Below are 25756 nucleotides of genomic sequence, written 5' to 3'. Positions count from 1 at the left end.
TATAACTCTCAGTGTGCGAGCGAGAGCGTGTGTGTGTGTCTCACAATATCTCTCGCATAAATATACACATGCGCACTCACATTTATGAGAGAGTGCGTGTTCTTTTTCTTTCGATGTGACGCATAATTGTGTGTGTCAGTGTGAGAGACTTTGTAAATCTCTTTATAGATCTATATATAGAGAGAGAGATTGAGACAACGCTTGCGAGATATAGAGAATATGTGAGAGAGAGTTTATATATATATATATATATATATATATATAGATAAAGCTCTAGGCACATCTATGTTCTTTTTCACACACATATAAACACTTATACATATATATATATATATATATATATATATATATATATATATATATATATATATATATATATATATATGCATGCTTTATTTCTTCAGAACCTTTTCCAAGCATGCACTTGCAACATCTTTAATACCCCTTTCTTTTATCTCGGCAAGTTCCAGTTTCTAGAACGGAAGACACTTTACCGAGATTATACTTATTGAAACTTGAGGACAATAACTTCTTTACTTTAGACCAACATTACTACTAGTAAGTAAGATGTCGCCCACATATGGGATCAAGAAAATTTCCACTCTTAGACTTTGCATAACTGCTATTGTCCCTCTCATTATCTTTAAAACCCAAACTTTTCTCATTGACTTTTTAACTTTCAATACTATTATCTAGAGCCTCGCTCTAAATCATAAATAGATTACTTTAGGTGGCATCTCTTATGTTCTTTACATCCATGACAAAACCAATAGTTTGTGCCATGTATGCTTTTCGTATAAATCCCCATTAAGGTGCCATCTTTACATTCATCTATGGTAACTCTGAATCGTAGTGTGCCACTAATATTCATTGTAACCTGTTCATTTCTTTTGCCACTATATGTTTCTATATTCCCCTTTGGAGACACGCTTTATCTTGTAGACCCATTACAGTCTACTGTTTTGGCTCCATTAGGAACTTCTAAGTCCCGAAACACCGTTGGTACTTATTTCTTTCATCTCATCCTCCATAGCTTTTTGCTATTTGGATGAGAGAGTGCCTCTCATGACTTATTCAAATGAGATGGGATCACTCTCTATGTGAGTCTCTTTACTAGCGTATACTTTATAGTCAATACTGACTTTTCTACGGGCACTTCTTTCATGTGGGACTGTTGTTGGTCTTTTATTGCCAAGAGGCAATTGATTCTATAGGCTCCTGTATAACAAGATCCTTGTTTACATTGTACAACTTTGAAGAGCCAACAACGGGTGTTGTATTAGTCATACAACATCAACATGGTATTAAGCAATTTATCGATCTTGAATCATTGGAGTGAGCACGTAGTCCCACTTCTCTTCAAGTCTTTAGATCTATACATACCATGCTCCCCCAGATTACGCCGTCTTTAACTTTCTTATTTGGGTTTAATCTGTTGAAACTTCATATGGTCACTTTAAGCACCATCTTTGTACTTTGTCTACTTAGGGGTATCGTTATTATGACCGTTGTACTCCCTCAACGATCATATTCATCATTTATAGATCACCTTTATCACTTTTACCCTCAATGCATACCATACATTAGGGAATGGGGAGTATCTTTCAATCCTCCCCCTCGAAATGTGGCATGAACTTTATTGCCATAATTTCGAAACCATGAGTTACTCTTGAGAATGAGGAAACTTTGAATGCTTACTCATTCACATGATTGTGTCATGTAAAACTGAGTTATTTCTTAAATATTTTGGGAGTACACTTTCCTCATTTCATTTCAAGAACTTCAACATAGTCCTTCAGTACTTTTGCAAGTCATACTTGCACGTCACTCTTATCTTTTGGTTCATATGTAACTTTCTTTTTCCTGCCATGCAGGATGAGTACTATGCCAAAACTTTTCCCGCCTTGCTAGATGACTCCCTATAAGGGACATAAATGCCATAACTGACTTTCAACATTTTCAATCAGAAATAAATCCGAAAACTCTTTTAACACACATGTTTAATCCAACATTGGTCAAAATTAAACATGCATAAAACTTTTACAACTCTCATCAGTGAAACTGAAGGCAAAACTCTTTTACATAGAGGGTACATAAAAGTTAAACTAAACTTTTATTGCTCTATCTTCTTTCTTGGACCAATGTCCCTGAATACCTTTCTTTTCAAGCCATTCTTTAAGGAGAACACTGTCCCTTATATAATGGCATTCTTTCATGCAGACTTGCACTTTTCACCTTTGAGTCACAAGTACCCAGTTCTTTCCTTTGCTACCTTCAAGAATGAAAGCATGGAGATCCTTTTCTGAAACACGTTCAACAAATGATCAATAATAATGAGCATGAAAATAACCCTACATTGGTCTGGTTAAAGACATGCACATTAAAATTTTAAATCTTTCCTTTTATATTCTAAATCATCTTTGGGCAGAAATAGAATAAATCATCATTCTACATCAATTCTAAAACACCTTTGGGTAGAAATAGAATTAATGCATATAACTGATAAGCAATGTCATGATTCTATCTTGGTTTCACTCTTGCTGAAGTCAACAAGGTAAAGTTTATTTTTCAACCGACCCGTAAAGACAATAGAGGCATCCTCCCGCTTGAAGACTTCCACACCCTTATCGTAAAGAGACAATTGTATCCCATTTCACATAGTTGAGAAACGGATAGCAAATTGTAACTCAACGAATCAACATGTAAGACATTTGAAATAGAATGATCAAGTGATATAGCTACTTTACCAAGACCTATCACTTCCCCTTTTGAGTTATCACCAAACACAATGTTGTCATTGGAATTTGTTGTTGGGGAATATGATGAGAACATACTCCTTTCTCCGGTCATATGATTTGTACAGCCGCTATCAAGCACCCAACTTGATCCACCGGAGGAGTATGCCTGCAAAACAAGTTTAGTTGCTAGTTTTAGGTCCCCAGTCATTCTTGGGGCCTCTCATGTTAGTCACAAGAATCTTAGGAACCCAAATAGAGGTGTGAAGATAAATATTTCTGTCCTTCCCAATATACTTGGCAATCACTTCCCCTTTGCTGTTGTTTTTCAACACAAAACTAAAGTTCAAGCTTTGTCGAAATATTTGTGCCTTGGGTTGATAACTAAGCTTGCTTGGTGTGCCCCAGATTGAATCTCTTGGCTTTAGAATCTTTTGCTCTTGCTGGTACATATGCTTCTTGGGCTTTTCACTAGCATAGGAAGAATGGATAGCCTTCCCTTTTCTGTGGGGGGCGGCACTGCTGCCCTTGGTTGGCAGTGCTGCTCGGGGCAGCCATGGTGTCACCTTCTGTGCAGGCTGTTCTGTACCCATTTTTTATTTGCTAGTAAATTTCACACACTCATATCCATTTATTACCTTTCTTCCATTTGTCTTGGCCCCTTTCTTGAGACCAAGTCCATCCTTTATATAGGGATGTCTTCCATCCTTGTATTGTGCTTTCTTTGATGGATTCTCCTTGTCACTACTAACTTTGTTGCACTTCTCACTTATCACAACATTTAATCTTGAGATCTCTTTTCTCATTTCACACATGTTCATAAGGTTAGCAACATGAGTATTTTTGTCAATGTTGTGGTAATTTCACATTTTAGACTAGTGGAGGAATTAGAAGTGCCTTTTGTATTAGAGGGCTGTGAGTTGCTCTCCAAAAGAAGATAATATTGCTTCTCAAGTTTGTTGTGCTTTTCCTTTAAGACACAATACTTATCGTTGAGTGCAATATTTGCCTTCTTTGTGAGAGCATGTTCTCTTTGTTCTTCGATCAAGACCTTGGTCAAAGAGTCCACCTCACTTCTCTCCAACACAAGAGCTTCCTTACAAGCAATGTACATATTTTCTTGCTCAAGTAAGTCATCATCTCTTGTTGCTAGCTCAGCTCACACACTTTCTAAATCCTCAAATAGTTTAGTGATGAATATTTTAGTCTTAGGACCTAACTCTCTTGTTATTTGAACAAACTCATCATTGTCACTAAGATCATCATCACTAGAGCTTTCACTAAGTTCACTACTTGATATATCACTAGGGATTGGAGAGGATTTGGATTTAGTTTTTACCTTCTCAACCTTTGCCATGAGACAAATGTGAGTGGAGATATGATCGTCGTCATCGGACATCTTGGAGAAGAGCTTCGGTGTTGAGGAGGATCCTTGAATTGCCACGGTTGCAACTTTCATATCCTCATCACTTGACTCTTTAGTTGAATCCCACTCATGTCCAATGTGTGCCTCTCCCAATTGCTTACTTTTCTTCTTGTATTCATGCTTGCCTTCTCTATTGTTGTCCCTCTTGTAGTTATTCTCCTTCTTCTCATAAGGACACTTGGCAACAAAGTGATCGGTGCTGCCACAATTATAGCAAGTTCTCTTTTTCTTGTTTGGAAACTTTCTTTGGACAACTTTATATCCATTTTGCTTCAGCCCCTTGTGATACTTTCTTATGAATAAAGCCATGTCATCAATTTTCTTAAAATTAGTCCCTTGTGCTTCTTCTTCCTCACTTGAAGATGAGCTTGTGTCCTCTCTTGTTTGCACTTGTTTTGGTTCTTTAGATTGACTAGTTGATGCTTGCTTGCTGTCCTTGATCTTGTTTGAACTTCCTTTCTTGCTTGATTTGTTGGCTTTGAGAGCAACTTCTTTAATCTTCATGCCATCTAGCTTTGCTTGCAGCTCACTGAGCTTCCTTCTTTCATTTGCCTCTTCTCTTTGCATGTCAAAAGTCAACAATCTTCCAAGCACATCATTTGGTGTGAAGTGCTCAAACTTTTTCTTATCTCTAATCAAGGTGACTACGGTCTCATTTCTTGGTGAGTATGCTTCCAACATGATTTTCACCACCTTGTGATCATCAAGCTCTTCACAACCATACCCTCTAATTTTGCCAACCAAGGTCATCAATCTATCAAACATCTCTTGAGGACCTTCTCCATCAATTATCACAAACCTATTTAGCTTAGCCATCAATAGATCAATTTTGGCTCTTCTTACTTTGTCTACACCTTCATGTGCAAGATGCAAGGTGTCCCAAATCTGTTTTGCCACATCAACATTCATCACTCTATTGTACTCATTTCCATCTAGAGCACTAAGGAGAATGCTTGTGGCTTGTCCGTTGAGGTGGACAGCAGCTAGCTCTTCGGGGTTCTCCGGTGCTTGAAATCCACTACACACAATTTCCCAAAGATCGGGGTGAAGACCGATAAGATAAGCCTTCATCAAGTGCTTCCACTTGGAAAAATTTGTCCCATCGAAATGAGGCAACTTCCCGGCGGGCACATTAATGAAAGACTTGCGGTCATGATTAGTCAAGTAAGAATAATTAATGGATACGGCTGAATATTTCTTCTTGTTGCTGCTCCCCTTGTCTTTGTTTCCCTTTTTCTTGTTCTTCTCTTGTTCCTTGGAAACGTGATACGATGCATCATCATCACCATCTTCCGAGCTACTAGATAGCTCACTAGAAGAAGCATCATACGTCTTTCTTTCTTCTTGCTTTGTTCTTGCAGCCCTTCTTTTTGCTCTTTCTTCGCGTATGCACTTTCTTTCTTCTTTTCTTTTCAGCTTCTCATCATGCCTTTGTTGTTCTTCTTTTGCTTTTCTCCTTGCTTCTCTTCTCACTCTTCTTTCTTTATTTCTTTCTTTCCGCATCGGTGGTCTTGTCATCTTTGAGGGTGGCATTACTCGCTGTGGATAGTGACATCTCACTGCCGCTGCTTGCATCCTCGACAAGCACATCATCATCCTTTGGCTCTCAGGCGGATCTTGATTCTCTTCCAACTTCCATACTTCACGCAGTGAAGCGTATCTGAAGTAACGAGGATCTGATACCACTTGTAGGATCTCCTAGAAGTTAAAGAGGCCTAGAGGGGGGTGAATAGGCCTGTAAAAATTCAACTCAAAACTCTATTAGAACAGAGGGTGGCACTGTCGTTCCCAACCACGCTCGGGGACTTGTCGACTACTCTCTATGCTGTGCTCGAAGACTGTGCCGACCACCGAGCACGTTTACGTTCCCAACCACGCTCGGGGACTTGTCCACCGGTCCCTACGCCGTGCTCGGGGACTGTACCGACCACCGAGCACTATACGCTCGGGGACTGGTCGACCAGCCCACTAATTTGAGAATTCGGGGACTGTACCGACCACCGAGCACTATACGCTCGGGGACTGGTCGACCAGCCCACCAATTTGAGAATTCGGGGACTGTACCGACCACCGAGCGTTATATGCTCGGGGACTGGTCGATTAGTCTATTCAATTGCAGACGGACTGGTAAATTCAATTTTTTAGACCTTGCTACAAGGCTCATACTTCGCCTTCCAGCAAGCTCGGGGACTACATCGGTACGATGCATCTGGCGATGCATCTCAGTTTAAGAATTTCTTTGAGGACTTTTCTTTTGACCCTGGCACCACGTGCCTACGTCACCTACTACCAGGCTCGTGGACTAAGTGGGCACACTTCACCTTGCGGTGAATATGCTTGCTTTCTTGAGGTCTATACTTTTCAGAAAAATAAAGTGGGCACACTTCACCAGGAAAAAAATCTTTTTTAATTTAGAGCACCATGCATTCTTCGAACAACCTGCTTCTTCGATGTCACTGTTGATCAACTGTCTTTTGAGTTGGTCAAAATACCGTTGCAACTGTTTAGACGACTTTCCTGTTTATTGAAGACGTCAAGCCTCACTGATCGAAGAAGCTCAAGACGGCGTGTTACATCATAATACATGGTGCTCGGGGACTAGCTGTGGGGGTATAAACCCCTATACCCACATGGGCCTATACGGGCCGCACCATCAGAGGTGGCTCGGCCCACAAGATGAAGACGTGCGGCGCACGACTGGTCGGCGTGCACCGCAAGGCTACGAGATTTTGTACCAAATAGGATACTTTGCTTGTAACTCTGTCCCTTCAGGATATATAAGGAGGGGCAGGGGTCCCCTAGAGGACAGACCACATCATATTCTCTCAACACAAATCAATACAATTAGACGCAGGACGTAGGTATTACGCCAACTCGGCGGCCGAACCTGGATAAAAAGCTTGCCCGTGTCTTGCGTCACCATCGAGTTCGTAGTTTGCGCACCGTCTACCGATAAACTACTACCGTGGGTACACCCCAAGGTAGACTGCTGACCAGCTTTCGTCGACAACCTTCAAATAAAATACAAAGGTGGTACAATTTTGCAGGAAGTAAACTTAGGTGGTGAAGAACACAATCCTGCAAAACAAAGAAGATCCAGTACGAAGACTGGATGTCACAGAAAAGTCTCTCAAGACTAGATCGGGCCACCAAACCCAAGAAGAGTATAACTTGAGAAATAATCTGCAAGAAGAACACAAGACTCAGTGATTTATCCCGTGGTTCAGCTCACCACAAAGGCTTGCCTAGGTCCACGTTGTTGAGGAAGCCACACTAGGCTTAGGCTTGCCACAAAGGCTTGCCCTACCCTCGTTCTCAAGTCAAGAGAGTGAACTCTTGAAGTGAGGGGTAATTTCTTAGCTGCAAAACAAGTTTACAAACCTCCCAAGGCTGCCACACAAGAGGGCAAGCTCATAGGCGACGCCTAGCCGGCAGGAGCAAGCTCCAAGAGTAACAAACCCTAGAACCTCCAACCAAACGTGAACCAAATGCTCTTAGACCTTGGGAATCAGTGGATCTACTCTCCAATCGAGTTTTGCTGCCTTTTCTCTCAAAGATTGATGGTTGAAATCAAAGATTGCTTGAGGAATGGAGGGCAAGGAGGAGAGAGAGAGAGAGAGCTCTGGTCTGTCTGAGCAAGAGATAAGTCGTCTGAGGTCTATGATGACTGTTGTAAGGAGCGTCCAGAGGTAAAGACATCACCTGGGTCCCAACGGTCAGGAGAGGGCGGCACTACCGCCCTGGCCAGAGCAGGTTAAGAAAGAAACTGTTTTGCGTGCTGCTTTTGCTGAGAAAGAGGATGTTGTTTTCTGAAGATGAGCATCTGGTTGCATAGTTGACCAACAATTCTAGAATTCCCCTTTATAGTACGGCTTTTCCTAAACTCAAATAAAGAAAATAAAATAAAGTAACACATCCTTGAGTTTGGATCAGCTCAAACATATTTTCAGAATACCAGCAACCTATACATCATTTCCATAAATTGATCCCCTGCTCTTAACTCGATAAAACTTGTTAGTCTACTAATTTTGTTGTCAATAACACCAAAACCCACAATAGGGCTTGATTGCACTTACACATACCATATGCTTAGAAATCAATTTGGACGCACCCAATGGAACTCCTAGATGACGTGTCATATGGAATCTTGCTTCGGTCTGTTTGTAGACATTGTAAGTTTTAGTGCAAGGTAGGTGCACAGTTTGCGCCTAATGCACTATAGTCTAAGAAATCATTTTGGACGCACTATTTGGTACTCTTGGGTGAAGAGGCTCAAGTGGAAGCTTGGTTCGGTCAGTTTGGAGATAGTTCTAATCCTTATGCAAGGTAGGTGCATGGTTTGCATGGAACATACCATATGCTTGGAAATCAATTTGGATGCACCCGATGGAACTCCTTGACGACGTCTGTCATATGGAATCTCGCTTCGGTCCATTTGGAGACATTGTTAGTTTCGGTGCAAGATAGGTGCACAGTTTGCACCTAATGCACCATAGTCTAAGAAACCATTTTGGACGCACTTGTTGGTACTCCTAGGTGAAGAGGCTCAAGTGGATGCTCGGTTCGGTCTGTTTGGAGATAGTGCTAATCTTGATGCAAGATAGGTCCACAGTTTGCATGGAACATACCAAATGCTTGGAAATCAATCTGGACGCACATGATGGAACTCCTAGATGACGTGTGTCATACAAAATCTTGCTTTGCTCTGTTTGGAGACAGTGTTAGTTTCGGTGCAAGGTTTGCACATAATGCAGCATAGGCTAAGAAACCATTTTGGACGAACCCGATGGTACTCCTAGGTAAAAGGCTCAAGTGAAAGCTCGATTTTGTCTATTTGGAGATAGTGCTAATCTTGATGCAAGATAGATGCACGGTCTGCAAGGAACGTACCATATGCTTAGAAATTAATTTGGACACACCCGATAGAATCCTTGATGACGTGTGTCATATGGAATCTCGCTTTGGTGTGCTTAGAGATAGTATTAGTTTCGGTGCAAGATATGTGCATGAATTGTGCCTAATGCACCAAAGTCTAAGAAACCATTTTGGAAGCACCTGTTGGTACTCCTAGGTGAAGAGGCTCAAGTGGAGGCTTGGTTTGGTCTGTTTAGAGAGTGCTAGTCTTGATGCAAGATAGGTGCACGATTTGCATTGAACATACCATATGCTTGGAAATCAATTTGGATGCACCCGATGGAACTCCTTGATGACGTGTGTCATTTGGAATCTCGCTTTGGTCCATTTGGAGACATTGTTAGTTTCGGTGCAAGGTAGGTGCACAGTTTGCACCTAATGCACCATATTCTAAGAAACCATTTTGGACGCACTTGTTGGTACTCCTAGGTTAAGGGGCTCAAGTGGATGCTCGGTTCGATCTATTTGGAGATAGTGCTAATCTTGATGCAAGATAGATGCATGGTTTGCATGGACATACGATATGCTTAGAAATCAATTAGGACGCACCTAATATAACTCCTTAATGATTTGTGTCATATGGAATCTTGCTTCGTTCATTTAGAGACAGTGTTAGTTTTGGTAGAAAATATGTGCACGGTTTACGCCTAATGCACCATAGGTTAAGAAACCATTTTAGACGCACCCGATGGTACTCGTAGTTGAAGAGGCTCAAGTGGAGGCTCCGATTTGGTCTGTTCGGATATAGTGCTAATCTTGATGCAAGATAGTTGCACAGTTTGCATGCAACGTACCATATGTTAAGAAATCAATTTGGATGCACCCGATGGAACTCCTTGACGACGTGTGTCATATGGAATCTCACTTTGGTCTGTTTAGAAATAGTGTTAGTTTCGGTGCAAGATATGTGCATGGTTTGCGCCTAATGCACCATAGTCTAAGAAACCATTTTGGAAGCACCTGTTGGTACTTCGGTGAAGAGGCTCAAGTGGAAGCTTGGTTTGATATGTTTGGAGATAGTGCTAATCTTGATGCAAGGTAGGTGCATGATTTTCAAGGAACATACCATATGCTTAGAAATCAATTTGGACGCACCTAATGGAACTCCTAGATGACGTGTGTCATATGGAATCTTGCTTCGGTCTGTTTGTAGACATTGTAAGTTTTAGTGCAAGATAGGTGCACAGTTTGCGCCTAATGAACCATAGTCTAAGAAACCATTTTGGTTGCACTATTTTGTACTCTTGGGTGAAGAGGCTCAAGTGGAAGCTTGGTTCGGTCAGTTTGGAGATAGTGCTAATCCTTATGCAAGGTAGGTGCATGGTTTGCATGGAACATACCATATGCTAGGAAATCAATTTGGATGCACCCGATGGAACTCCGTGACAACGTGTGTCATATGGAATCTCGCTTCGGTCCATTTGGAGACATTGTCAGTTTCAGTGCAAGATAGGTGCACAGTTTGCACCTAATGCACCATAGTCTAAGAAACCATTTTGGACGCACTTGTTGGTACTCCTAGGTGAAGGGGCTCAAGTGGATGCTCGGTTCGGTCTGTTTGGAGATAGTGCTAATCTTGATGCAAGATAGGTGCACGGTTTGCATGGAATATAACAAATGCTTGGAAATCAATCTGGACGCAAATGATCGAACTCCTAGATGACGTGTGTCATACAAAATCTTGCTTTGCTCTGTTTGGAGACAGTGTTAGTTTCGGTGCAAGATAGGTGCAAGGTTTGCACATAATGCAACATAGGCTAAGAAACCATTTTGGACGAACCCGATGGTACTCCTAGGTAAAAGGCTCAAGTGAAAGCTCGAATTTGTCTATTTGGAGATAGTGCTAATCTTGATGCAAGATAGATGCACGGTCTGCATGGAACGTACCATATGCTTAGAAATTAATTTAGACACACCCGATAGAATCCTTGATGATGTGTGTCATATGGAATCTCGCTTTGGTGTGCTTAGAGATAGTATTAGTTTCCGTGCAAGATATGTGCACGATTTGCGCCTAATGCACCAAAGTCTAAGAAACCATTTTGGAAGCACCTGTTGGTACTCCTAGGTGAAGAGGCTCAAGTGGAGGCTCGGTTCGGTCTGTTTAGAGATAGTGCTAGTCTTGATGCAAGATAGGTGCACGATTTGCATGGAACATGCCATATGCTTGGAAATCAATTTGGATGCCCCCGATGGAACTCCTTGATGACGTGTGTCATTTGGAATCTCGCTTTGGTCCATTTGGAGACATTGTTAGTTTCGGTGCAAGGTAGGTGCACAGTTTGCATCTAATGCACCATATTCTAATAAACCATTTTGGACGCACTTGTTGGTACTCCTAGGTTAAGGGGCTCAAGTGGATGCTCGGTTCGATCTATTTGGAGATAGTGCTAATCTTGATGCAAGATAGATGCATGGTTTGCATGGACATACGATATGCTTAGAAATCAATTAGGACGCACCTAATATAACTCCTTAATGATTTGTGTCATATGGAATCTTGCTTCGTTCATTTAGAGACAGTGTTAGTTTTGGTAGAAAATATGTGCACGGTTTACGCCTAATGCACCATAGGCTAAGAAACCATTTTAGACGCACCCGATGGTACTCGTAGTTGAAGAGGCTCAAGTGGAGGCTCGATTTGGTCTGTTCGGATATAGTGCTAATCTTGATGCAAGATAGTTGCACAGTTTGCATGCAACGTACCATATGTTAAGAAATCAATTTGGATGCACCCGATGGAACTCCTTGACGACGTGTGTCATATGGAATCTCACTTTGGTCTGTTTAGAAATAGTGTTAGTTTCGGTGCAAGATATGTGCATGGTTTGCGCCTAATGCACCATAGTCTAAGAAACCATTTTGGAAGCACCTGTTGGTACTTCGGTGAAGAGGCTCAAGTGGAAGCTTGGTTTGATATGTTTGGAGATAGTGCTAATCTTGATGCAAGGTAGGTGCATGATTTTCAAGGAACATACCATATGCTTAGAAATCAATTTGGACGCACCTAATGGAACTCCTAGATGACGTGTGTCATATGGAATCTTGCTTCGGTCCGTTTGTAGACATTGTAAGTTTTAGTGCAAGATAGGTGCACAGTTTGCGCCTAATGAACCATAGTCTAAGAAACCATTTTGGTTGCACTATTTTGTACTCTTGGGTGAAGAGGCTCAAGTGGAAGCTTGGTTCGGTCAGTTTGGAGATAGTGCTAATCCTTATGCAAGGTAGGTGCATGGTTTGCATGGAACATACCATATGCTAGGAAATCAATTTGGATGCACCCGATGGAACTCCGTGACAACGTGTGTCATATGGAATCTCGCTTCGGTCCATTTGGAGACATTGTCAGTTTCAGTGCAAGATAGGTGCACAGTTTGCACCTAATGCACCATAGTCTAAGAAACCATTTTGGACGCACTTGTTGGTACTCCTAGGTGAAGGGGCTCAAGTGGATGCTCGGTTCGGTCTGTTTGGAGATAGTGCTAATCTTGATGCAAGATAGGTGCACGGTTTGCATGGAATATAACAAATGCTTGGAAATCAATCTGGACGCACATGATCGAACTCCTAGATGACGTGTGTCATACAAAATCTTGCTTTACTCTGTTTGGAGACAGTGTTAGTTTCGGTGCAAGATAGGTGCAAGGTTTGCACATAATGCAACATAGGCTAAGAAACCATTTTGGACGAACCCGATGGTACTCCTAGGTAAAAGGCTCAAGTGAAAGCTCGAATTTGTCTATTTGGAGATAGTGCTAATCTTGATGCAAGATAGATGCACGATCTGCATGGAACGTACCATATGCTTAGAAATTAATTTAGACACACCCGATAGAATCCTTGATGATGTGTGTCATATGGAATCTCGCTTTGGTGTGCTTAGAGATAGTATTAGTTTCCGTGCAAGATATGTGCACGATTTGCGCCTAATGCACCAAAGTCTAAGAAACCATTTTGGAAGCACCTGTTGGTACTCCTAGGTGAAGAGGCTCAAGTGGAGGCTCGGTTCGGTCTGTTTAGAGATAGTGCTAGTCTTGATGCAAGATAGGTGCACGATTTGCATGGAACATGCCATATGCTTGGAAATCAATTTGGATGCCCCCGATGGAACTCCTTGATGACGTGTGTCATTTGGAATCTCGCTTTGGTCCATTTGGAGACATTGTTAGTTTCGGTGCAAGGTAGGTGCACAGTTTGCACCTAATGCACCATATTCTAATAAACCATTTTGGACGCACTTGTTGGTACTCCTAGGTTAAGGGGCTCAAGTGGATGCTCGGTTCGATCTATTTGGAGATAGTGCTAATCTTGATGCAAGATAGATGCATGGTTTGCATGGACATACGATATGCTTAGAAATCAATTAGGACGCACCTAATATAACTCCTTAATGATTTGTGTCATATGGAATCTTGCTTCGGTTCATTTAGAGACAGTGTTAGTTTTGGTAGAAAATATGTGCACGGTTTACGCCTAATGCACCATAGGCTAAGAAACCATTTTAGACGCACCCGATGGTACTCGTAGTTGAAGAGGCTCAAGTGGAGGCTCAATTTGGTCTGTTCGGATATAGTGCTAATCTTGATGCAAGATAGTTGCACAGTTTGCATGCAACGTACCATATGTTAAGAAATCAATTTGGATGCACCCATTGGAACTCCTTGACGACGTGTGTCATATGGAATCTCACTTTGGTCTGTTTAGAAATAGTGTTAGTTTCGGTGCAAGATATGTGCATGGTTTGCGCCTAATGCACCATAGTCTAAGAAACCATTTTGGAAGCACCTGTTGGTACTTCGGTGAAGAGGCTCAAGTGGAAGCTTGGTTTGATATGTTTGGAGATAGTGCTAATCTTGATGCAAGGTAGGTGCATGATTTTCAAGGAACATACCATATGCTTAGAAATCAATTTGGACGCACCTAATGGAACTCCTAGATGACGTGTGTCATATGGAATCTTGCTTCGGTCCGTTTGTAGACATTGTAAGTTTTAGTGCAAGATAGGTGCACAGTTTGCGCCTAATGAACCATAGTCTAAGAAACCATTTTGGTTGCACTATTTTGTACTCTTGGGTGAAGAGGCTCAAGTGGAAGCTTGGTTCGGTCAGTTTGGAGATAGTGCTAATCCTTATGCAAGGTAGGTGCATGGTTTGCATGGAACATACCATATGCTAGGAAATCAATTTGGATGCACCCGATGGAACTCCGTGACAACGTGTGTCATATGGAATCTCACTTCGGTCCATTTGGAGACATTGTCAGTTTCAGTGCAAGATAGGTGCACAGTTTGCACCTAATGCACCATAGTCTAAGAAACCATTTTGGACGCACTTGTTGGTACTCCTAGGTGAAGGGGCTCAAGTGGATGCTCGGTTCGGTCTGTTTGGAGATAGTGCTAATCTTGATGCAAGATAGGTGCACGGTTTCCATGGAATATACCAAATGCTTGGAAATCAATCTGGACGCATATGATCGAACACCTAGATGACGTGTGTCATACAAAATCTTGCTTTGCTCTGTTTGGAGACAGTGTTAGTTTCGGTGCAAGATAGGTGCAAGGTTTGCACATAATGCAGCATAGGCTAAGAAACCATTTTGGACGAACCCAATGGTACTCCTAGGTAAAAGGCTCAAGTGAAAGCTCGAATTTGTCTATTTGGAGATAGTGCTAATCTTGATGCAAGATAGATGCACGGTCTGCATGGAACGTACCATATGCTTAGAAATTAATTTGGACACACCCGATAGAATCCTTGATGATGTGTGTCATATGGAATCTCGCTTTGGTGTGCCTAGAGATAGTATTAGTTTCGGTGCAAGATATGTGCATGAATTGTGCCTAATGCACCAAAGTCTAAGAAACCATTTTGGAAGCACCTGTTGGTACTCCTAGGTGAAGAGGCTCAAGTGGAGGCTCGGTTCGGTCTGTTTAGAGATAGTGCTAGTCTTGATGCAAGATAGGTGCACGATTTGCATGGAACATGCCATATGCTTGGAAATCAATTTGGATGCCGCCGATGGAACTCCTTGATGACGTGTGTCATTTGGAATCTCGCTTTGGTCCATTTGGAGACATTGTTAGTTTCGGTGCAAGGTAGGTGCACAGTTTGCACCTAATGCACCATATTCTAAGAAACCATTTTGGACGTACTTGTTGGTACTCCTAGGTGAAGGGGCTCAAGTGGATGCTCGGTTCGATCTATTTGGAGATAGTGCTAATCTTGATGCAAGATAGATGCATGGTTTGCATGGACATACGATATGCTTAGAAATCAGTTAGGACACACCTAATATAACTCCTTAATGATTTGTGTCATATGGAATCTTGCTTCGGTTCATTTAGAGACAGTGTTAGTTTTGGTAAAAATATGCGCACGGTTTACGCCTAATGCACCATAGGCTAAGAAACCATTTTAGACGCACCCGATGGTACTCGTAGTTGAAGAGGCTCAAGTGGAGGCTTGATTTGGTCTGTTCGGATATAGTGCTAATCTTGATGCAAGATAGTTGCACAGTTTGCATGCAACGTACCATATGTTAAGAAATCAATTTGGATGCACCCGATGGAACTCCTTGATGACGTGTGTCATATGGAATCTCACTTTGGTCTGTTTAGAAATAGTGTTAGTTTCGGTGCAAGATATGTGCATGGTTTGCGCCTAATGCACCATAGTCTAAGAAACCATTTTGGAAGCACCTGTTGGTACTTCGGTGAAGAGGCTCAAGTGGAAGCTTGGTTTGATATGTTTGGAGATAGTGCTAATCTTGATGCAAGGTAGGTGCATGCTTTTTAAGGAACATACCATATGCTTAGAAATCAATTTGGACGCACCTAATGGAACTCCTAGATGACGTGTGTCATATGGAATCTTGCTTCGGTCCGTTTGTAGACATTGTAAGTTTTAGTGCGAGATAGGTGCACAGTTTGCGCCTAATGAACCATAGTCTAAGAAACCATTTTGGTTGCACTATTTTGTACTCTTGGGTGAAGAGGCTCAAGTGGAAGCTTGGTTCGGTCAGTTTGGAGATAGTGCTAATCCTTATGCAAGGTAGGTGCATGGTTTGCATGGAACATACCATATGCTAGGAAATCAATTTGGATGCACCCGATGGAACTCCGTGACAACGTGTGTCATATGGAATCTCGCTTCGGTCTGTTTGGAGACAATGTTAGTTTCGGTGCAAGATAGGTGCATAGTTTGTGCCTAATGCACCATAGTCTAAGAAACCATTTTTGACGCACCTGTTTGTACACCTAGATGAAGAGGCTAAAGTGGATGCTTGGTTCGGTCTGTTTGGAGATAGTGCTAATCTTGATGCAAGATAGGTGCACGGTTTGCATGGAACATACCATATGCTTGGAAATCAATTTGGATGCACCCGATGGAACTCCTTGATGACGTGTGTCATATGGAATCTCGCTTCGGTCCATTTGGAGATATTGTTAGTTTCAGTGCAAGATAGGTGCACAGTTTGCACCTAATGCACCATAGTCTAAGAAACCATTTTGGATGCACCCGATGGTACTACTAGGTCAAGGTGCTCGAGTGAAAGCTCGGTTTGGTCTGTTTGGAGATAGTGCTAATCTTGATGCAAGATAGGTGCACAGTTTGCATGGAACATACCAAATGCTTGGAAATCAATGAGGACGCACCTGATATAACTCCTTGATGATGTGTATCATATGTAATCGTGCTTCAGTTTGTTTAGAGAGAGTGTTAGTTTTGGTAGAAGATATATGCACGGTTTACGCCAAATGCACCATAGGCTAAGAAACCATTTTAGACACACCCGATGGTACTCATATTTGAAGAGGCTCAAGTGGAGGCTCGATTTGGTCTGTTCGGATATGGTGCTAATCTTGATGCAAGATAGTTGCAAAGTTTGCATGCAATGTACCATATGTTAAGAAATCAATTTGGACGCACCCAATGGAACTCCTAGATGACGTGTGTCATATGGAATCTCGCTTCGATCTGTTTGGAGACAATGTTAGTTTCGATGCAAGAAAGGTGCATAGTTTGTGCCTTACCATAGTCTAAAAAACCATTTTTGACACACCTGTTAGTACTCCTAGGTCAAGGTGCTCAAGTGGAAGCTCGGTTTGGTCTGTTTGGAGATAGTGCTAATCTTGATGCAAGATAGATGCACGGTTTGCATGGAACATACGATATGCTCAGAAATCAATTAGGACGCACCTGATATAACTCCTTGATGATGTGTATCATATGTAATCTTGCTTCGGTTTGTTTAGAGAGAGTGTTAGTTTTGGTAGAAGATATATGCATGGTTTACGCCAAATGCACCATAGGCTAAGAAACCATTTTAGACGCACCCGATGGTACTCATATTTCAAGAGGCTCAAGTGGAGGCTCGATTTGGTCTGTTCGGATATAGTGCTAATCTTGATGCAAGATTGTTGCACGGTTTGCATGCAATGTACCATATGTTAATAAATCAATTTGGACGCATCCAATGGAACTCCTAGATGACATGTGTCATATGGAATCTCGCTTCGGTCTGTTTGGAGACAATGTTAGTTTCGGTGCAAGATAGGTGCATAGTTTGTGCCTAATGCACTATAGTCTAAAAAACCATTTTTGACACTCCTGTTTGTACTCCTAGATGTAGAGGCTCAAGTGGAAGCTCGGTTTGGTCTGTTTGGAGATAGTGCTAATCTTGATGCAAGATAGATGCATGGTTTGCATGGAACATACGATATGCTCAGAAATCAATTAGGACGCACCTGATATAACTCCTTGATGATGTGTATCATATGTAATCTTGCTTCGGTTTATTTAGAGAGAGTGTTAGTTTTGGTTGAAGATTTATGCACGCTTTACACTAATTGCACTAAGAAACCATTTTAGACGCACCCGATGGTACTCATAGTTGAAGAGGCTCAAAGTGGAGGCTCGATTTGGTATGTTCGGATATAGTGCTAATGTTGATGCAAGATAGTTGCACAGTTTGCATGCAACGTAACATATGTTAAGAAATCAATTTGGACGCACCCAATGGAACTCCTAGATGACGTGTATCATATGGAATCTCGCTTCGGTCCATTTGGAGATATTGTTATTTTCAGTGCAAGATAGGTGCACAGTTTGCACCTAATGCACCATAGTCTAAGAAACCATTTTGGACGCACTTATTGGTACTCCTAGGTGAAGGGGCTGAAGTGGAAGCTTGGTTCGGTCTGTCTGGAGATAATGCTAATCTTGATGCAAGATAGGTGCACGGTTTGCATGGAACATACCAAATGCTTGGAAATCAATCTAGACGCACATGACGGAACTCCTAGATGATGAGTGTCATACGAAATCTTGCTTCGGTCTGTTTGGAGACAGTGTTAGTTTCAGTGCAAGATAGGTGCAAGGTTTGCACATAATGCAGCATAGGCTAAGAAACCATTTTGGACGCACCCGATGGTACTCCTAGGTAAAAGGCTCAAGTGAATGCTCGGTTTGGTCTATTTGGAGATAGTGCTAATCTTGAATCAAGATAGATGCACAGTCTGCAAGGAACGTACCATATGCTTAGAAATTAATTTGGACACACCGATAGAACTCTTTGATGATGTGTGTCATATGGAATCTTGTTTTGGTGTGCTTAGAGACAGTACTAGTTTCGGTGCAAGAAATGTGCACGGTTTGCGCCTAATGCACCAAAGTCTAAGAAACCATTTTGGAAGCACCTGTTGGTACTCCTAGGTGAAGAGGCTCAAGTGGAGGCTGGGTTCGGTCTATTTAGAGATAGTGCTAATCTTGATGCAAGATAAGTGCACGACTTGCATGGAACAAACCATATGCACCTACCTTGCATAAGGATAAGCACTATCTCCAAACTGACTGAACCAAGCTTCCACTTGAGCCTCTTCACCCAGTAGTACCAAATAGTGCGTCCAATCATCTCCCTGCTCATTGCATTAGGCGCAAACTGTGCACCTATCTTGCACTAAAACTTACAATGTCTACAAACGGACCGAACCAAGATTCCAAATAACACACGTCATCTAAGAGTTCCATTGGGTGCGTCCAAATTGATTTCTAAGCATATGGTATGTTCCTTGCAAATCATGCACCTATCTTGCATCAAGATTAGCACTATCTCCAAACATATCAAACAGAGCTTCCACTTGAGCCTCTTCACCGAAGTACCAATAGGTGCTTCCAAAATGGTTTCTTAGACTATGGTGCAGTAGGCGCAAACAATGCACATATCTTGCACCGAAACTAACACTATTTCTAAACAGACCAAAGTGAGATTCCATATGACACACGTCATCAAGGAGTTCCATCGGGTGCATTCAAATTGAATTCCAAGCATATGGTATGTTCCATGCAAACCGTGCACCTATCTTGCATCAAGATTTGCACTATCTCCAAACAGACCGAACCGAGCTTCCACTTGAGCTTCTTCATCTAGGAGTACGAACAGGTGCATCAAAAATGGTTTCTTAGACTATGGTGCATTAGGCACAAACTATGCACCTATCTTGCACCAAAACTAACATTGTCTCCAAACAGACCGAAGCGAGATTCCATATGACACACGTCATCTAGGAGTTCGATTGGGTGCGTCCAAATTGATTTCATAACATATGGTACGTTCCATGCAAACTGTGCAACTATCTTGCATCAAGATTAGCACTATATCCGAACAGACCAAATTGAGCCTCCACTTGAGCCTCTTCAACTACGAGTACCATCGGGTGCGTCTAAAATGGTTTCTTAGCCTATGGTGCATTAGGCGTAAACCGTGCAATATCTTCTACCAAAACTAACACTATCTCTAAACGAACCGAAGCTAGATTCCATATGACACACATCATCAAGGAGTTATATCAGGTGCTTCCTAATTGATTTCTGAGCATATTGTATGTTCCATGGAAACCGTGCATCTATCTTGCATCAAGATTAGCACTATCTCCAAACAGACCAAACCGAGCTTTCACTTGAGCCCCTTGACCTAGGAGTACCATCAGGTGCGAACAAAATGGTTTCTTATCCTATGGTGCATTAGGTGCAAACCGTGCACCTATCTTGCACTGAAACTAACACTGTCTCTAAACGGACCGAAGTGAGATTCCATATGGCACATGTCATCTAGGAGTTCCATCTGGTGCGTCCAAATTGATTTCTAAGCATATGGTGCACCTATCTTGCATCAAGCTTAGCACTATCTCTAAACAGACCGAACCGAGCCTCCACTTGAGCCTCTTCACCTAGGAGTACCAACAGGTGCTTCCAAAATGGTTTCTTAGACTTTGGTGCATTAGGCACAAACCGTGCATATATCTTGTACCGAAACTAATACTGTCTCTAAGCACACCAAAGCGAGATTCCATATGACAAATGTCATCAAGGAGTTCTATCGGGTGTGTCCAAATTAATATCTAAGCATATGGTACGTTGCATGCAGACCGTGCATCTATCTTGCTTCAAGATTAGCACTATCTCCAAATAGACCAAACTGAGCTTTCACTTGAGCCTTTTACCAAGGAGTACCATCGGGTGCGTCCAAATTGATTTCTTAACATATGGCACGCTGCATGCAAACTGTGCAACTATCTTACATCAAGATTTGCACTATATCCGAACAGACCAAATTGAGCCTCCACTTGAGCCTCTTGAACTACGAGTACCATCAGGTGCGTCTAAAATGGTTTCTTTGCCTATGGTGCATTAGGCGTAAACCGTGCACATATCTTCTACCAAAACTAACACTGTCTCTAAACGAACCGAAGCAAGATTCCATATGACACAAATCATCAAGGACTTATATCAGGTGCGTCCTAATTGGTTTCTGAGCATATCGTATGTTCCAAAGAGACCAAATCGAGCATTCACTTGAACCCCTTGACCTAGGAGTACCATCGGGTGTGTCTAAAATGGTTTCTTATCCTATGGTAGGTGCAAACTGTGCACCTATATTGCACTGAAAAAAACACTGTCTCTAAATGGACCGAAGTGAGATTCCATATGACACATGTCATCTAGGAGTTCCATCTGGTGCGTCCAAATTGATTTCTGAGCATATGGTATGTTCCATGCAAATCGTGCACCTATCTTGCATCAAAATTAGCACTATCTCTAAACAGACCGAACCGAGCCTCCACTTGAGCCTCTTCACCTAGGAGTACCAACAGGTGCTTCAAAAATGGTTTCTTAGACTTTGGTGCATTAGGCGCAAACCGTGCACATATCTTGTACCGAAACTAATACTGTCTCTAAGCACACCAAACGTTGATTCCATATGACACACGTCATCAAGGAGTTCTATCAGGTGTGTCCAAATTAATTTCTAAGCATATGGTACGTTCCATGCAGACCGTGCATCTATCTTGCATCAAGATTAGCACTATCTCCAAATAGACCAAACTGAGCTTTCACTTGAGCCTTTTACCAAGGAGTACCATCGGGTGCATCCAAATTGATTTCTTAACATATGGTACGCTGCATGCAAACTGTGCAACTATCTTGCATCAAGATTTGCACTATATCCGAACAGACCAAATCGAGCCTCCACATGAGCCTCTTGCACTACGAGTACCATCGGCTGCGTCTAAAATGGTTTCTTTGCCTATGGTGCATTAGGCGTAAACCGTGCACATTTCTTCTACCAAAACTAACACTGTCTCTAAACGAACCGAAGCAAGATTCCAAATGACACAAATCATCAAGGTGTTATATCAGGTGCGTCCTAATTGGTTTCTAAGCATATCGTATCTTCCAAATAGACCAAATCGAGCATTCACTTGAGCCCCTTGACCTAGGAGTACCATCGGGTGTGTCCAAAATGGTTTCTTATCCTATGGTAGGTGCAAACTGTGCACCTATCTTGCACTGAAAATAACACTGTCTCTAAACGGACCGAAGTGAGATTCCATATGACACATGTCATCTAGGAGTTCCATCTGGTGCGTCCAAATTGATTTCTGAGCATATGGTATGTTCCATGCAAATCGTGCACCTATCTTACATCAAAATTAGCACTATCTCTAAACACACCGAACCGAGCCTTCACTTGAGCCTCTTCACCTAGGAGTACCAACAGGTGCTTCCAAAATGGTTTCTTAGACTTTGGTGCATTAGGCGCAAACCGTGCACATATCTTGCACCGAAACTAATACTATCTCTAGGCACACCAAAGCGAAATTCCATATGACACACGTCGTCAAGGAGTTCCATCGGGGGCATCCAAATTGATTTCCAAGCATATGGTATGTTTCATGCAAACCATGCACCTACCATGCATAAGGATTAGCACTATTTCCAAACAGACCGAACCAAGCTTCCGCTTGAGCCTCTTCAACCAAGAGTACCAAATAGTGCATATAAAATGGTTTCTTAGACTATAGTGCATTAGGCGCAAACTGTGCACCTATCTTGCACTAAAACTTACAATGTCTACAAACGGATCGAAGCACGATTCCATATGACACACATCATCTAGGAGTTCCATTGGGTGCGTCCAAATTGATTTCTAAGCATATGGTATGTTCCTTGCAAATCATGCACCTATGTTGCATCAAGATTAGCACTATCTCCAAACAGATCAAACCGAACTTCCACTTGTGCCTCTTCACCGAAGTAAAAACAGGTGCTTCCAAAATGGTTTCTTAGACTATGGTGCATTAGGCACAAACCATGCACATATCTTGCACCAAAACTAACACTATTTCTAAACAGACCAAAGCAAGAGTCCATATGGCACACGTCATCAAGAAGTTCCATCGGGTGCATCCAAATTGATTTCCAAGCATATGGTATGTTCTGATGCGAACCCGCTAGGGTTTTTGGCCTGATCTTTCGATGAGAGGCGCTGGATAACTCGATTAGTGGATGGAGATGACGTTCACGGCCCGACTACAGCCCTCAAGACCGCGCCTTAGCAACCGATACACCACGTCCAACAGCCGTCACGATCTTGTGGAGCGCGACAACCAGCCCCTAGGGCTCCCGTCCTGCAAGCAATCGAAGAACTAGCAAGAACGAGGAAACAAGCACTGAATTTGCAAGATGAATTGAAGGTTTTAAACTGAATCTTAATCAACAATGGGGTTCCGAAGACAAGGAGACGGGCGGCTGATCCTGCACGCGCGCCTACAAGCAAGTAGCGAAGGCTAAACTTGATCTAAACAAAACCCAGTTGTTCATGGCGGCTCTAGATGTAAATAAATAGAGGGGAGGACGACCAAAGGGGTGCTAGAGTCGTCCTCCAACCCTAGGACGCGTCCCTAATGGACTCAACTTGATACATGGGCCATTGGTCCAAAATAGGGTGACGCAGCACCAAAACAGAAAAAGGTGTCGGCACGAAAACAAGGACTGCGCCCGACTAATAAGCTGCATAGATATGTGGTTGGACCCATTGGAAAGTAGACTTCATGAGCTTTCCAACAAGTATAGGAACGTCCCAGTTGGAGTCCATATGACGCCGTGGTGATCCATACAAGTTAGAGTTATTTTCCAGTCCGAATCCAACTCCCAAAACGTGTTGGGTTTGGACTCTTTGTTTCCTTGCTTTAGAAGCGACGTGGTAACTTGATAGAGGATGTTGTGGAGGCTTGGACCTGATCTCCAATCACCTTTGTTAAGTTATCACTCTTCCCATATGCAATCAGCCCTTGAAGTTGGTGTTGCCTCAAATTCTGAATGCAGTTGAACCTTCCCTTGCTGATCTTGTCCATTATTCCTGAGCAACACGAAAGTGCACGTGTCTCCATTGTCTAAATATGATTGACAAGAGTTTAAAGCTGAACTTACTTGAAGGTTGAGTTGACGGGCACGAGCACGAGTAAGAGGACCAGCTATAGGTTGTGTCGGAGAGGATGTAGGATATGTATCGCTGGTGGATATAGGATATGTATCGCTGGTGTTGATGTCCTCATCATCCTCCCTTTCTTGCATTTGAGTCGTCCTCGACTCAAGCTCATCTTCCTCACCCAAATAAGGCTTCAAATCTGCAATGTTAAATGTGGGACTAACCCCAAAATCTGCAGGAAGATCAAGCTTATATGCATTCTAATTAATTCGTTGCAGCACTTTAAAAGGACCATCAGCTCTAGGCATCAATTTGGATTTTCTCAGTTCTGGAAATCTATCTTTTCGCAAATGCAACCAAACCAAATCCCCAGGTTCCAGAATCAATTGCTTTCTACCTTTATCTCCAGCGCATTTGTACTTAGCATTCATGCGCTCTATGTTTTGTTTAGTGGCTTCATGTAATTTTAACATCAATTCAGCACGTTGCTTAGCATCAAAATTTATTTTTTCAGAACTTGGCAAAGGCATTAAATCAATAGGAGCACATGGCAAGAAGCCACAGACAACCTCAAAAGGACACATTTTTGTAGTAGAATGCAATGAACGATTATAGGCGAACTCAATATGAGGCAAACATTCTTCCCACATCTTAATATTCTTCTTTAAAACAGCCCTTAACATAGTGGATAAAGTTCTATTAACAACTTCAGTTTGACCATCAGTTTGGGGATGACAAGTGGTGGAAAATAAAAGCTTAGTCCCCAATTTGAACCACAAAGTCTTCCAAAAATGACTAAGAAATTTAGCATGACGATCAGAAACAATTGTGTTGGGCACACCATGTAAGCGAACAATTTCTCGAAAGAACAAATCAGCAATATTTGTAGCATCATCAGTTTTATGACATGGTATGAAATGTGCCATCTTAGAAAATCTATCAACAACCACAAACACACTATCACGTCCCCTCCTAGTCCTTGGTAGTCCCAACACAAAATCCATAGATATATCCTCCCAAGGAGCATTAGGAACAGGAAGAGGTAAATACAAACCGTGGGGATTTAACCGTGACTTTGCCTTTTGACATGTTGTGCAACGAGCAACAAACCTCTCCACATCTCTCTTCACCCTTGGCCAAAAGAAATGACCAGCAAGTATATCCTCGGTCTTCTTTGCTCCAAAATGTCCCATCAAGCCGCCTCCATGCGCATCCTGCAACAACAACAAACGAACAGAGCTAGCTGGAATGCATAGCTTGTTAGCTCTAAATACAAACCCATCACTAACGACGAATTTATTCCACCCTTTTCCATCTTTACAATGCAGCAACACGTCTCTAAAATCAGCATCATGAACATATTGGTCTTTAATTGTTTCTAACCCAAATATCTTGTAATCAAGTTGATTCAGCAAAGTATATCTCCGTGATAAAGCATCAGCAATAATATTTTCCTTCCCTTTCTTGTGCTTAATAATATAAGGAAAAGATTCAATAAATTCAACCCATTTTGCATGCCTACGATTCAGTTTTCCTTGACTACGAATATGTTTCAAAGATTCATTATCAGAATGGATAATAAACTCTTTGGGCCACAAATAATGCTGCCATGTCTCTAATGTTCTAACAAGAGCATAGAGTTCTTTATCATAAGTTGAATAATTGAGAACAGGCTCACTCAATTTCTCACTAAAATATGCAATAGGTTTTCCCTCTTGTAATAAAACACCTCCCAAACCAATTCCACTAGCATCACATTCAAGCTCAAAAGTCTTATTAAAATCAGGAAGTTGTAGGAGAGGTGCATGAGTTAACTTATCTTTCAACATGTTGAATGAATTCTCTTGTGCTTTGCCCCAATCAAAAGGCACCCCCTTCTTTGTAAGCTCATTCAATGGTGCAGCAATGGTGC

The sequence above is a fragment of the Sorghum bicolor genome, chromosome 6, assembly GCF_000003195.3.
Source record: "Sorghum bicolor cultivar BTx623 chromosome 6, Sorghum_bicolor_NCBIv3, whole genome shotgun sequence".
NCBI classification, from domain to species: Eukaryota; Viridiplantae; Streptophyta; class Magnoliopsida; order Poales; family Poaceae; genus Sorghum; species Sorghum bicolor.
This window is presented reverse-complemented; position numbering follows the sequence as displayed.